This window comes from Balearica regulorum, chromosome 9 (genome assembly GCF_011004875.1).
Source record: "Balearica regulorum gibbericeps isolate bBalReg1 chromosome 9, bBalReg1.pri, whole genome shotgun sequence".
NCBI classification, from domain to species: domain Eukaryota; kingdom Metazoa; phylum Chordata; class Aves; order Gruiformes; family Gruidae; genus Balearica; species Balearica regulorum.
The window spans coordinates 15,118,514-15,132,913 of record NC_046192.1 but is presented as its reverse complement, the minus strand read 5'-3'; the positions used below and the strand labels follow the sequence as shown (position 1 = coordinate 15,132,913).

At 48.9% G+C, this 14,400-nt stretch overlaps 1 long non-coding RNA gene across 1 annotated transcript; it reads left to right on the top strand.

Annotated features, from left to right (window-relative positions):
• The first annotated feature begins 6,454 nt into the window (after nt 1-6,454).
• On the top strand, nt 6,455-11,219 carry LOC142602998 (uncharacterized). Its single transcript, XR_012836870.1, has 4 exons — nt 6,455-6,647; nt 8,162-8,256; nt 10,293-10,400; nt 11,042-11,219. It is a non-coding gene; the product is annotated as an uncharacterized LOC142602998 (long non-coding RNA).
• Nucleotides 11,220-14,400: the final 3,181 nt, after the last annotated feature.

The following is a 14,400-nucleotide window of genomic DNA, read 5'->3' as shown; positions in this document are numbered from 1 at the left end:
ACACAAATTACAGCTGACCATTGCTGTGGAGCTGGAAACCAGCCGCTTCTTACTGATTTCTGTTCAGCTCTGAATAGTCAAATCTGTCTGACCTTGTTTTCCTATATTAATTTTTAAGGTGATGGCTGTATCATCATATCATCTGCAAGCCTTGAAATGCGTCTGAGCCTGAGGACTCTCCAGGACACACGGATGTCTGTTCAGCAGGGCTGGGCCCCTGTTAGTAGGCGAGTAGGGAATGCAGGGTCCCTGCTATACCTGGGAATGGGGTGGGAGGCTGCAACCTCGCTTCACGGAGCCCCAAACCTTGTGCTTGAGTGATGCCTGGGGCCCTGCTGTTGCTTGGAGCCTGGTGCGAGGCATGCTGTCCCTCGAGGGGTGGGGGGGAGGTTGTGCTGTAAGGTGGACTGTCAGATGTGTCTTTTGGGACCACAGGCTGCAGAGCCCAAACTGTGGATCTCTGGGCCAGGACCATAAAAAAGTCACAAGCCACACATTTAGGATGAGGTTTTCTAGGTAGGTTCTCCCACTGTAGCCCCCTGCGTTGGAGATTTCAGTACCTTTGATGAAAAGAGGCTCTGTTCTTTGAGTAGCTGGACTCAGACTTGGCCCCATCACCCTAACTCAAACCATATTTGCCTGCCAGGATTCACCCTGCTGCACCCTCACCCAGCAGCCAGTGGGACCAGCTCCAGCTGATGGTGAACAGGCACACTGAGATGTGGGAGACCGAGAAAGCACTCTGAAATCCCACAGTCAGCCCAGGAAAGTGCTGTCTGTCCCTCTAGCTGCTGGCCTGCCTTGCAGGGTGAAGGTGGGAAGGGGACAAAGCAGCACCAGACTGTGGGTGAGGTAGAGAAAGGCACCCAAACCCAAAGCTAAACCCATTGAGCTCTTACTGCAGTCAGCTGGGGCTGTTCCCTGGGAGCTGCCAGGCTCAGCCCTGTCCCAACACCTGCAGCCCAAAGAGGTGGGTGCCCTGCACCCCGTCCTGTGTGGCAGGTCCCACTCGTGCTCTCAGCAGCTCCTATATTTTTTTGTGACAACAGAGGGCACCAGCCACCCTTGCTAATGCCGGGCTCTGCCCTGCCTGGCTCCCCGGGACAGGCAGGGCTGCTCAGGGCACTTTCGGACCTGTGGGAGAAAACAGCCTGTAAACCGAACCCATCCTGCTCCTCAGGGTTTGGTAGATGCATGTGGCAGGGCTCGCTCCCACCGGGCCTGCGTGGGTGTTAGTGATAATGCGTGAGTTGGCTTTTGGAATGAGCGATGGTTTGGATGCAGCTGGTGAAGGTGCGTGTCAGTGCGGTGTGCACGCGTGGCTGGGAGCGGGGAGGACTTGCACCCAGGAGGGTACCTGTGAGCCTCTTTGATTCCTCAAACGGTCATTCTGCACCTCTAGCCCAGCGGGGCCCAATCCTGCCATCTGCACGCAAGCAGAAGCCACTGAAAGGTGGGAATTTGAGGTTAATCTGCGACGAAACGTTTCAGATCAGAGGCTGGGCCTGAATCTCCCCTGCGTTTCATCAGAGCACCTCACTGAGAGCTGTGTGACACACAAGATTTGCCTACAGTGAAGCCCACGGGGACAGCCCTGAGCTAGCTCCAAGCTGCTCCTCTCCAGCAGTAGTGCCAAACTAGGAAGGAGCCCGGTGCCGGCTGGCTGCTTGAGCCTGAAATGTCCAGCAAATCTGAGCTGCCACGGTTAGGTGGCTAGCAGTACCAGAGTTGGTCCATTTAGAGGTAGCCCCTGTAAAATGGGGGGCAGTCTGCGCATACCCCTGCCCTGTGCAGTAGGAATGGGGCTGCTTCCAGCCTGCTCTGCCGCTGATGTGAGATCCGCTCTCCTTCCACTTACCCACCTGTGTTTATCACGGCTGCAGGTGCGTTCAGCTCTAGGATGCCCGTGGAGGGATGCAGGGAGAAGTTGAAGCTGTATTTGTTATTTTCCTGAAGCATGGCTATCTAAGCAGGTAAGCAGCAGGCACTTTTAGTGATAACCCACTGCTTTTGATTGCTATATCACAGGGCAAAATATTCAGGGAGCAGAGTAACAAAATACAGGCATGAGAGTTTCTGATGAACAGCCCCTTTAGCAGAATATCCTGATTCACTGCTGTTGTGAAAGCAGAAACAAGCAATGATTTTATTCCTGCTTTTGTCAATGCAGCACTGGCATGGAGTTCATCTCTGCTCTGGTTTGATGCTTTTTCTTTGTTTCATCTTAATTTGTGTGAGGAAGATGAAGGGATGAAAAAAAAAAAACAACAGTGATGGAGGGGAAAAAGGCTTTGAGCAAAGAAACGATGTGTCACACAGTACTGAAAATGTCACCTGACGCAGTGACATTGGCAGGAGTGCTTGGAAGAACAAGAGCTCCACACTCAATTTAATCCCCTGAGCAAGGGTTGAGTGGCTGAGTAGACAGATCCCGGCAGGATCCGGCTGCAGAGCTGTCCACGTGAACCATAACCTATAGTCTGTACTGAGGCCCCAGTCTCTTCAGTCTTGCAAATTTGATATATCTTGCTTATTGCAGCAGGGCTATTTGCATACCAGAAGATTTACTCAAACGAGCACAGGACATTGGATGCTCTGTTTATCCACAGCCTAGAAATATGAAGGTCCCAAGTTTCTTCTACTGCCAGGGGACATGTGAAAGCTTTGAGCACATGCTACAGAGATCAGTAGAGACATATGCTTTATGCCAGGCCAAGATGTTTTTATAAAGAGTTTCTGGCCACGTCTGGTAAAACATTTAATAACTTCACTGCCAGCAGCCAAAAGGCGGTCAAATATTTAAAAGTAGTAATAAAAGTTTCTGTGTGAGTCAGAGTCCTACAGAAATCCTGCTAGTGAATTTCCCCATGGTAGCCTGCAGGACTAGCTGGAAAAAAATACCACAGAACTCTCCTGGTATGAAGTCTTTTTTAACAAGTCCTTGGAAGTGACATGGAATGCCCCTGCAAAGCCCCTGAAACCAGATCCCAGGGTATGTGCAGCCTAAACAGCAATTCTGGTATTTTTTCTTTAATTACTATAGCCGCATATCCTATTTTACTCCTAGGGAATCACAGAGAGGCCAATTCCAGTGTGACCTTTAAGTGGCATCTCACTTATAGAAGGATATGCACGAGTGCATATGCCTTTGACCTGGAATCCAGCACACTCGAATGTCTGTACCACAGATGGGGCAAAACGCTGCCCTGTCATGTGCATGGCCTGGGCTCAACTCTCCACTCTCCCTTCCTGCCGTGCTCTGCTCTTGTAGTGCTAATGAAGTGCCTCTTCTTCTCCTTTCAAAGTCCTCAGGTGATCCCTTTCTGCTTGGAAACTGCCATGAGACCCTGGGCTTTTTTGGAAATGAATCTCATTAAGACCCAAGGCCACGAAAGCTTCTGTGCTAATTGTTCCTGCTGCTAAAGCCCTGTCAGGAACCAGCGTGCCCTGGTTTGGCTCCACTGCGGGCAGCAGCGCTGGACGCCTGGGGCAGGGCGGGCACAGGTAACTCACGGCAGCTCACTCTGACCCAGGTTTGTGGGGTTAGCAGACACAGGCGTTCACTCTGTTCTTGCTCACCCTCTTGGGCAGGAGATAGTGCTAAGGGGAGGGGGAGAGGAGGGGTGATGCTGCTAGCACCTGCCTGGCAGGTTGTGTGCTGGGGTACTTTGCCATCCATCTCTATGCTGAAGTAGAACTAGTTGGTCTCTGATTGCGTTTTGCAAATTACTTCCACACTGCAGTTCAGGTCTGGTTTGGGTGCTCTTCTCTGGAGCACATGGAGATGATCTGGGAGCCCTGGTTGGCCTGAATCCCCCCTCCCCACCCGAGGACCTTGCCACTTCTCCTCCAGCTGAAAATCTCCTGGGAGCTGCCTGTCTGTCTTTGGCATTTCCAGTGCTTTTGACCACAAAAATGGGAAGAGGAATGTCATTTCCCCACACCACAGCATCAGGAAATGTTTTCCTTCAGTTTGGCTGTAAAAAGTGGGGCAGTTGGTGAGTTAAGTCAGTCTTTCTCAGGGCTGCTTTGCAGATCCCCCCATGGACACACTAGGCCGGTGTGACAGCATTAGCGCAGCCTGGGAGACCTCACCTGAGAGGCTTTGAGCTAAGCCAGGTCAGGCTCATGCAGACGAGGGTTGCCACCATGCCTGCTGGGCTGCCCGGTCTGTGGGCAGAGATGCCACCCTGGATGTCCTAATTCCCCGTCCTGTGCTCTAACCACAACCCCCTCCATCTCTTGCGGAGTAAAGCTTGATACAACCTGCCTCGTCCCCCTTGCCCGCTTCCATGCCTGTTTGGTGTGAACGAGTGATCTTTAAAACAACCTGCAGGCAGGATGAAGACAGTTGCTCTCCTAATTGTGTGTGAGGGCAGCGCTTCTCCCTGGGGATGGAAAATAGGGTTTCTGCCTCTGGGTCTACAGAGGGGGCCTGCAAATCACTGCGGTGGGAGGAGGTGTTTGCACCCAGGGCAGGAGACAGCCTCTCCTTCCCCATGGCCTTGTCTCAGGCAGAGCACCCAGCTCCCGCAGCCTGCCTGGCGAGCGGCCATCCTCCCTAGGTGTCTGACCTCCTTTGAATGTGCAGCAGAGGGAAGAGACACCAAAGCAGTGTCTGGTTACCCACCTCAGCCTCCTCCTTCCCTCCTCTTCAGGGCGGGAGGTCTGCCCTCCTGGGCCTCAGGAGAGACTCTTCCAGGGAGGGTTTGACAGGGCAAATTTATGACAAGCCTGTTACAACTCGTTGCAGATTTGGGTAACACTTGGGGAAAATGCTGTCAACGACTGCATGCTTCTCTCCTCGGAAACCCCGGAGAGCCTTTCTGGGCTCAGCTCGCTGCCGCAATTCGGCATTGCCAGCGGCCGACGGAGTAGCTGGGTTTCCAGAGCCAGCCCTCCCTTTCAGCACAGGGGTGCCTGCACGCAGCCCCGCTCAGGATCACTCCCTCTGAGGACGGCCACCGTGTCCCGAGTAGCTGCAACACGTTTGTGTCAGTGTGGGTTTGCTGGTCATGGGTGTGATACTCAGCAGAGCAGCGAATGAAAGCAAGGTCCTTCCAACTTCAGATCATCATAGGATCTACTGAGCAATTCAGCGTGTTTATCTCATAAGGATAGTGCAGCCCTGGGGCTTGTCTCTTAGGTCCTCGCTGGTGCAATGCCTGGCTGATACATCAGAACCAACAGTCAGACCGATGGGCTCATGCTCCCAGGAGGAGAAAAGGTGCTGATCCAGACTGCAAAGTTTGCATTTGTCTCTGTTTGCGTCTGCATTTTCAGCCGGAGGAGAAGTGCCAGGGTCTTGGGATGGGCAGAGGGGATTTAGGTTAAGCAGGGCTCCCAGATCTCCAAGTTTGTCATCTTATGTTTAAAATCATACAAAACTGGGATGGCACTGGTGACCTCTGCACTTGCTTCTGGATGCGCACACATTGCTCCTGGTGAATCAATAAAGCATACCCAGCCCAGGTAGCATGGGGCAAAGGAGGGTTGTTTTAGGCAAGGAAAAAAGCCTCTCTTTGTCTGTCAGATGCCTCAGGGGAAGCTGAGGTGGGCATAAACAGTGAAGTAGCTTGCAAGTGTGCAGCACTGAGAAGACAGCATGCATCCCATGCACAAGATCTCGTTCCCCCATCTTCAGCATCCGACCTGGGAGCACCAGCAGGAGCGGGTGGTGTTGTGGACGACTGCACAGTCGCCTTGGTCACCTTTTGCTGATGGGATGTACAGATGCTGGTGCTTCCTGTGTAGTGGGGAATTCATGTTCCACAGCAGACTGCAGGGTTGTGGTGATTCATGGGGAACAGGAAAACCTAGTCTTATCTTCAGGGAGAAAACTGCTGAGCTTCAGGTTTCAAAGCCCTTGGTTCAGTGGAATTACAGGTTCAAATCCTGAGAGGGTCAAACAAGGTCTTTCTTCCTCTGAGACGAATGGAGTGTCATGCAGTAAATTGCCTATGATTCTCTTTGTTAGATGCTGTGTTACTTTGAAAACGGCATCGTGACAAATCTCAGCTTTCTGCAAAATAAATAACTGCATCATTTATCAAAAAGGTTTGCTTTCAAAAATGTCGCCACTCTTTTACGGCATCAGAGACTCCTGGGAATGAAGGAGACCAGAGGAACACAAGATGCCACTTTTCTTTTCTTACTCTATTTTATTTGACATTTCACTTTTTTTTTGCTTATTTGAAAAAGCCCGGGTGAGGAGTGATCCCTGGCTGTGACATGTCCCAGCAGACTTGGTGGAGTGTGACAGTGAGGGACGTGTGCTGCCTGACTTGCCCCCAGGGAGGCGGGGAACGACAGGCACGCTTGCTCGCTGTGTCCTCGCTGCCCGCAATTGCCCCCGTGCAGGAGGAGCTGCAAGATCACCCTTCTCCCCACGGCAGCAGACATCGCCCATCAAGGCCATTCTCAGGTCTCTTGCAGTGGAAGATGTGGCTCCTGGGGGCTAGCAAAATCACAGCGTCAGGACTGATCAGCGGTGGAGTAACCAGCATGTTTCTGCTTACTTAGGTGAGACGACACATCCAGAGCACTGAGAGCGGCTGGAGTGTGAGGTCCTGTGCTCATTTCTTGCAGACCATCGCTGCAGAGCAGCACGCTCAGCTCTGCTGTGTGTAGCGGTGCACAGAAGGCAGGTATGCTGCTCCAACAAGGCACCTGTCAAATGCAAATATTATCACAGGTGAATTCTTCCTTGACTAGGATAGAATATAACGCACCAGACGAAATGTCAAAAAGCAGCCACTATACTCAGCGTGGTCAACAGTAATTTATTTTATAGCATGTGCAACAGTATCTTATTTTGTGCTGGACATAGCAAATGTTACTAATGTCCAGCCAGCACCTTACTAACCTTTTAAAAGGATAGATGAAGCAAGAAGTACTGCAAGCTGCTTTTATGTTTTCTCCAGGATGCCCTCAGTGCTTTGCAAATGCCTGGGAGTCCTTAGTAGCAGGCAGGAATTGGCATCCCCTGTTTACACGTGGGAAAACAGAATTAAGAGAGTTTATGGCTCCTGTTTCCAAAAGCAGTCGCTAGCTTTGGGTCTCTGTCTTTTTGGTGCCAAACTGTGAGAGTTTTTAATGTTCTGGCATGTGTGCAGAACAAAGAGCAACTGTTCGCTGGTTTAACTGGTTTGACTTGTACATAGCTCTGCTGAAAAGGTACCTTAGTGTGAAGTCTGTGTAGTGCAGTGAAGAAGCAGATGTTGCCTCCATCCCCATTGCCCATCAGGTCTGGATTTTAGAAGTGCCCCAGTCGAAGCCAACAGTGTTTGCAGTGTCCAGCGCCACTGAGAGCTAGGCCAGGTGTTAGATCAAATGTCTGGATCTGAGTGTGTAACATTTTTTCAGATGTGCTTCTCAGTGATTTTTTTCCAGACAGATGCGGGAAGTCTGTGGTAGAGCCGGGAACAGAGCCTGTTCCTGTGCTGCGAGAGGCTGCGCGTCTGACAAGACACAGGCATGGCCCTACAAAGTACATGTTGTGATTTCATGGCTGGAGCTGAATGGCACCCAACAGTTGCGCAGGGGGATGTCTCCCCCCCCGCCCCCCGGTCTCCAGATTCACAGGGGTTCACACTGTGGCTAAAGCCTCAGAACCTCTGAAATTCAACAGGAGTAGTTTGGTGCTTAATTTTGGGTCAGTTGTGCCAGTGCATTTTTGTACTCATGTTTCTGCGTGCAGCTCCGTTTCAGGATGGCCTTAATGGAGGGTAACCAGGCAGGAAAGCTCAGGGAGCTGGTGAGATACAAGTGAAAAGCACATCATAGGGCTGAGCTTAATACCAGCTTGCACAGAAGAGTATTTTACACCAGGAGCCGTCTGTTGACTCCAATAGCATGTAATAAGCAGCTTCTTGAGCTGGACAATGGAGTGAGGATGGGGCTTACGGATGGATGACATATGCTGTGGCTTTGCTTGCTTGGTTGTCTGGAAGAATCACGCATTTATGCTTGTGAGGGATGGCCACACCACTGTGGTATCAACCGCACGTGCAGCTCCCTGCAGGTCTGTCTTTTCAATGTTCGGATGAGTGCAACTCCACAACACAGATTTTTCTGGCCTGCTGTTTGCATGAGTTCATGTTGAAAGCTTGCTTTCTCCAGACATTCTCTTTTATTTGTTTAAAATGTGCTGTTTCCATAGGTTGCACCTGCTCTCAAGGATACTACCCAAGAGTAAACATGGAGAAGGCACAAAGCCAGCACCACAAGTGCAGTTTCCGTGGGAAATGCAGGCAGGTATATCTGTACATGGAATAAAATGCTAGGCTTTGGGTATCTGCTCTTCCTCATGATGAGGGCAGTGAGGCACTGGCACAGGTTGCCCAGAGAGGTTGTGGAGGCCCCATCCCTGGCAGTGTTCAAGGCCAGGTTGGATGGGGCTTTGGGCAACCTGGTCTAGTGGAGAGTGTTCCTGCCCATGGCAGGGGGTTGGAACTGGATGGGCTTTGAGGTCCCTTCCAACCCAAACCAGTCTGTGATGCCCCCGCTCTGGGATGTGGTGAGGAGCACAAAGCCTCTGTCAGCAGAGAGGGCCCTGGTCTCCAGAGCAGTGAGATGGCTTGGGTGGCTGAGCTCCCTAAAAAGAATGGTTGAAACCACATCCTAACCACCCCTCTGCCAGTACAGGTCAGGAATTGTGGTTTTTCTTGAGTAAAATTTCAGTCAGGCTTAATTTTCTTTTCATTTCTGTTTTAGAAAATGCTAAATATTGGGCTGTCATTAGGCAAATAGTAGAGAGGGGAATTTCAGACTGAAAAGAAGGACTTATAGTTTTCATTAAGAAGGGAAACTGGGATTTTTTTTTCAGCAAAACTGCTTCCAAAGAAAAACGTTGTTGAAGAACATTCTGGTTGAAAGTTATTTCAGCCATCTGCCATAAGAAGGAGGTGAAAACGTCTCAGACCCTTCCCACTGTGAATATGCAGGATTTTCTGCAGTAAAAGACTGAATCTTTCACCTGTGGCTGAAGCCTCCATATTTTTTTATTATTATTTTTATTTTTTTTTAATCGATATCACCATCACTGAAACATGTAAACGCAAGGAGTTTGGGTGAAACTCTAGCTGATACAGGGCAGGGAGCAATCATGGGCTGGCAACAGGCTGGAATCAGTGACCTAATCAGCCATTTCCCTCTCTAATTGCTATGATTCTACAGCTTAAAGAATTACACAATGTGTATTTTAGTTGGAACAAGACACTATTATTGAGTAAAGTGCATAATAATTGTGTTTCAGGAGGTGAAATAAACGTCTATCACCAGGCACTTTAATCCATCATTGTACTTTGCTAAATTACTGAAATTGCACTACATTCAACACTAAAATTACTTGTAATAAAGTGATTGCTGAACTGACACTCACAAAAAGATATCTAATACCTACATTTGTTTTCCTAATTGACAATTTTAGGCTTCGATCTAGGGAGGGAGGAGCACCCACAGCCCTCATTTCAGCTGATAGGAAGGGAGGGCACGTAGCTCCTTGCAGAGGCAGAGTCTTTTAGCACTGAAGGGTCCTGTCTGCATGATGTACCTCTGATTTCCTATAGCTTTCAAGTCCTTGCGTAGGTCACTGACGAGATCCATTTCGTCTACATTTACAGAAATGTTAGATTTTGATACAAGCCTTTCTCATAATGATATACCACGTGCTAATATTGCTCTGTAATTTCTTCACTAATTAATGCCACATTTTGCAGACTGGTATAAGTGACTTGGCCAAGGATACATAGCATGAAGGAAAAAAGCATATTCCTTGTCCTGGATCTCCAATGGCACTTCAGAGATGCCCACTTTTGTTGCTTCTTTGTCCTGCAGTCCCTCCACCCTGCAGGATTTTAGCAAAACTAAAATCGGAGCTCTTGGTTTCAGCTCCTTCATATGACATTTCAATCAGGTCCACCTGGAACAACATTACTTTTTTGGTTTAGATAGTACTCCAAAGATGTTAACCAACTGTATAATTAATTGATGCCGAGCTAAACTGAGTCAGTTTTTTGAAGTGTAGCTAATATAGGTGATCACATGCTTGGGAGAATACATAGAAAATTTTTTCCACAGGCTAAGTAATATCCTTCTGCAAAGGTGTATAACTCCTTTCTTGTGAGATTGAGTGAACAGTTGAGGAAATATCTGTTTTATACTGGGAAAATAATTTTGCAGTAATATGGAAATGATCATTCAATTATAGTTTACAAGAATATTATTACTGATTCCTCTCCTTGGAAAATTGACTTGCTTTCTGAAGACCAAAATCTTCTTTTCTTTCTCAGGGGTTTTCTCAGCCTGGGTCAGAACAGATCTTTAAGAAATTTAATTGCAACATGTTAAGAATTTCTCTTTGGAAGAGAAACATGCACTTCATCCAGGAAACACTGAATGTAAGTCCTCTCTTGATGTTTCCATGGCCTCAGCCAGAGGGATGAAACTTTTCTTTACGGCAGGTGACATAATCTGTAGGGTTTACAGACTCTCTTAACAAAGTATCAAACACTCTTATAGATATTTTTCAGCTTTTTCTTTACATGAAAGGAGATATTCACATCTCCTTCAGCAGCAGTCGCTATAGATTGTATTCACATACTGTAAGGTCTATTAAAAAAAGTTTCAATAAGCTAGGCAAAGATGAGGAATTCTGATGGGAAGGAATTAAAGCCCTCCGTTTTTTTCTTCCAAAATAAATATGCGAGTTAATCTGAAAAAGTTAAGAGTGCCAAATATTCATCCTATGTGCTAAAGTGACTCATAGCGAAGGTAGACAGTTTTATAGTGCAATTTCTTTACTTGTGCTGGAAATGGATAGCTTCCAAGTGACACTTATGAAACAATTAGCTGTTCAAGGATAATCAGATTTGTATGAAAATGTAAAGATAAGCGATTTAGCTGTGATCTCAGCTGGAAAGTGACTGAGGGTGGTGGGCCATACTCCACAGTAAAAATCCCCTTTCTTTTGCTAAATGGCACTTTTGCTGAAATGTGCTGGATTCAACCAAGTAACGGCTCCCTTGACTTTCATTGCTAGGATGACACACAACTGATTTGCAACACTAGAGATCCTTGCTGATGGCCAAGCTGCTTTGCATATAAATGAGACCTAACCTGAACAGCTGTTCAACTGGTGGATGTGAAGGATTTACAATGTTGGATCAGGTCTCCGCTCACCACCGGTCTCCGAGGGAACTCCGCTCCAGACTGCTGAAAAGCATGTAATGTTTCATTACCTACATGCCTGGAGCTTGGGCAGGGGCAGAGGTCGGGCACTCAGATGGCCAAAAAACATCTTGAAGCCTTTTTACATTTTTAAGTTAAAATGCTTGCTTTTCAGTCTTGCCCTCTCCCTGGAAATTATCATGCACATGGTGGAAGAGTGAAGTGCTTTTTTACTCTCCATGTGTTGCACAGACCTATGTCAGTGCCTAGAGAAATGATGCTATCTGTAAGAGATGAGCTACAGAGGTAAGGACCAAGCCAGCCTATCTCCATCATCCTTTGACTGCCAGGGTTCCATGGCCCTACGGATCTGCCAGCCCACGCTCTGGAAATACGTGCACATCCCTTGTGCCTGTACGGTGCCAAGACAGCCTCATGGAGAGGGATAGTACTGACAGCGTAGCAAAGGCTCATCCTGCTACTTAAGGTGTCACCTATGGTGTCTCCACAGAGCTCTTCTGCTACATCCACAACCCCGCTCATCTCCAAATTGCCTCAGGTTGCGGGGAGGCAGTGGGAAGCCAGGAGAGCCTGGTGGGTCTCTGTCACTCCAGTGCCTGTCTGTGTCAGTCCGTGGGTGTTTGGCCTTGTGTTCCTGTTCACTGGACCTCTCTGTGGTCTTGGCCACATGTTTTTCCTTAAAGTGTACTCTGTCTGCTCTGCCTTTGCAAATGCACTTTGTGGAGGAAGCAGGAGAAAATGTGATGGTGACTTGCTGACCCCAGCCTCACTTGAGCTGTATGGGGAGGCCCCTTAGGAAACCTTTTTCTGTGGTATTTTCAGCTTAGTTTCCAAATCCCCAGAGGCCTAGCTAAGACTGGTAGGCAGCCAAGCCTTGAGTGACTATTCATCTGCCTGAACCCTCCCTAAAGATTTGGCTGTCTGTAGAGCAAACCACATTGTCAAGGACATTGTTAACGATGTGGATGTGTCAGAGATAAGAGTAGCTCTTAGCCCCGAGAGATCCAGAGAGCATTGAGACAGTTTGGGTCCTTGGCCAAAGCATCAGGGAGGCATATATCCCTAGAGCAGAGGTGGTGGTGTCCTAAAATCCAAGGACTAGAAAACACCTGCACTCTGTTTAACGTCAGAGATATCACTGCCAGTGGTCGGATTCAGAAAAATATTTAGAGGGCTTCCAAAAAAGCATTTGTAGATTTGGGTGTACAAGACTGTGAAAGTGTTTGCATTGCTCGCACATGCACACAAAGCATCTTGGTCTTGAAAGGATGCTTTAACACTCCTTATTTCTCCACTGAAGCTGGCAGAAAAGGGAATGAGCGCTGTGATCCCATTGGCTGTGCAATAAACCTGATGATATGAAGGCTCTGGGATGAAATCAGGCACCTGGCACCTCCGCAGCCAGTGTTAAAAGTGTGGAGCTACTGATGCAAAATCCTTCAGATGCTGCTTATTCTGGAGGCAGATCTCAACCTGTAATAAACACACCCTCCTTTCCTGAGTGAGGGTGGTTGGTTTTATCTCCAGGTTAAGAGGGTGTTGAGATCCCAAATGGAAGAGGAAACTCTTTGGCTTTCAGAGCTTTGCTTACTTATATAAGGCCTAACAAACATGGTTGTTAAGGCCCCCTAGGAGGTCTTTCTTATGAAGCTAGGGGCTATTGGATTAGGCAAATGAGAGCCAGAGATTTGCCTAATAGCTTGACAGGCCATGAGGGATTAGACTCTTGTGGGCTGGTGTAAACTTGTGGGACAGAGGTGCTGTGGCGTGGGTCTTTTCTTAGCTGTGGATAAATGCCTTGTCAATGTGGGTTAATCTTGTTTGCCTTGTCTTCCATAATGCTGCATTGGAGGATGCAACCTCCGCCAATTTAATCACTGTTGGAATTGAATTGTAGGCTTTTGTTTCATGCACGAACCTCCTCCATTATGCAGCACTTTCAGCATTACTGGGGTCAGTAATTAACAGTAATTTTTAACTTGCATTGGTTCAAGCTCCTGAAATAGTTATTTCTTTGGGACCAAAGGTTCAATTACAGTTGGCTGAAGGCTGTGCTCAGGGCAGCATGCCAGCACTGGAATGGCACCCTGCAATACCTGAAGGACACCCCAGAGAGCACCCACCCCTCCCTGGCATGTTCTGACACCTTTCATTTGATTGAAAATGGGAGTTAGTGGTGACTGCCCTCAAAGGCAGTGAGCGGTGGGACTGAAGTGCCAGGGCTGTTAAGGGATTGTACAGAAAGCAGGCATGGGACTTTTCTGCTTGTGGGTGCCTTTACCCTGGTTTGATGGGATAGATGGCTGTCAGCGTGCAGGGTTTATAGAGCATCATGGCTTTTGCAGCACCTCTCGCTTCTGCTCCTGGCCCACCCAGAGAAGAGCAGCCACCTCTGCTGGGCTAGGTTTGCTCCCAGGGCACAGGCCATGTTTGTCTCATGACCGTGTAGGGTCTGTCCCAGTCCCAGGCTTATCACGCTTTTTAGACATCTTCACATTTCCTCACTCAGTATCTTCCCCTTGTCCTCCCTACAAGTACACCAAGAGCCCTGCAGCGCCGAGTCCAACACAGGAGCTGGGGTCCAAACACCTGCAACCACTGGGGACACGTAGCCCCCAAATCTTGCTTGATGAATGCTTGCGGGAGCTGAGGGAGCCAGGAAAATTCACTGCAGTGCATCCCTGGGTGTGGAGGCAGCCTCCCCCACAGCCGATTAGCATCTGCAAGGCACTGGAGGGGACAGTGCGGGTGGGAGGAAGAGCTCAAGCCATTCCCTTTTGCCCCACAATGGGCGGCATCTTGCTCAGTTGTGCAAATTACCTGCGCACTCTGGGGGGCCATAAGCCCAAAGTGCTCCTTAGAAAGCCCGTGCCCTCCTGCACAGGGCTCGCCCCCCAGCACAGCCCCTCAGCCCTGCACCAAGCGGGTGGCAGAGTCACAAGGAGCGGGTGGCAGATGGGGACAGCATGTGTCAGCAGTGCTGGAGCACCAGGGGACAGCTTCCCATCCATCGGCAGTGACAGGGGAAAGGCTGCCTTGTGTGCACGTGCTAATGGCAGCCGCCTGGGCTCAAAAACTGCAGAGATGGTGGTGTGAAAAAGTGCCCTAAGTCGTGTTCCTGACACCTTCGCTTGCCCAGCAGAGAAAAGCTGCAGGTGCCAAAAGGGCTGTAAATAGAGACCTTGCAGGCTGGTCCTTTCCTAACACATC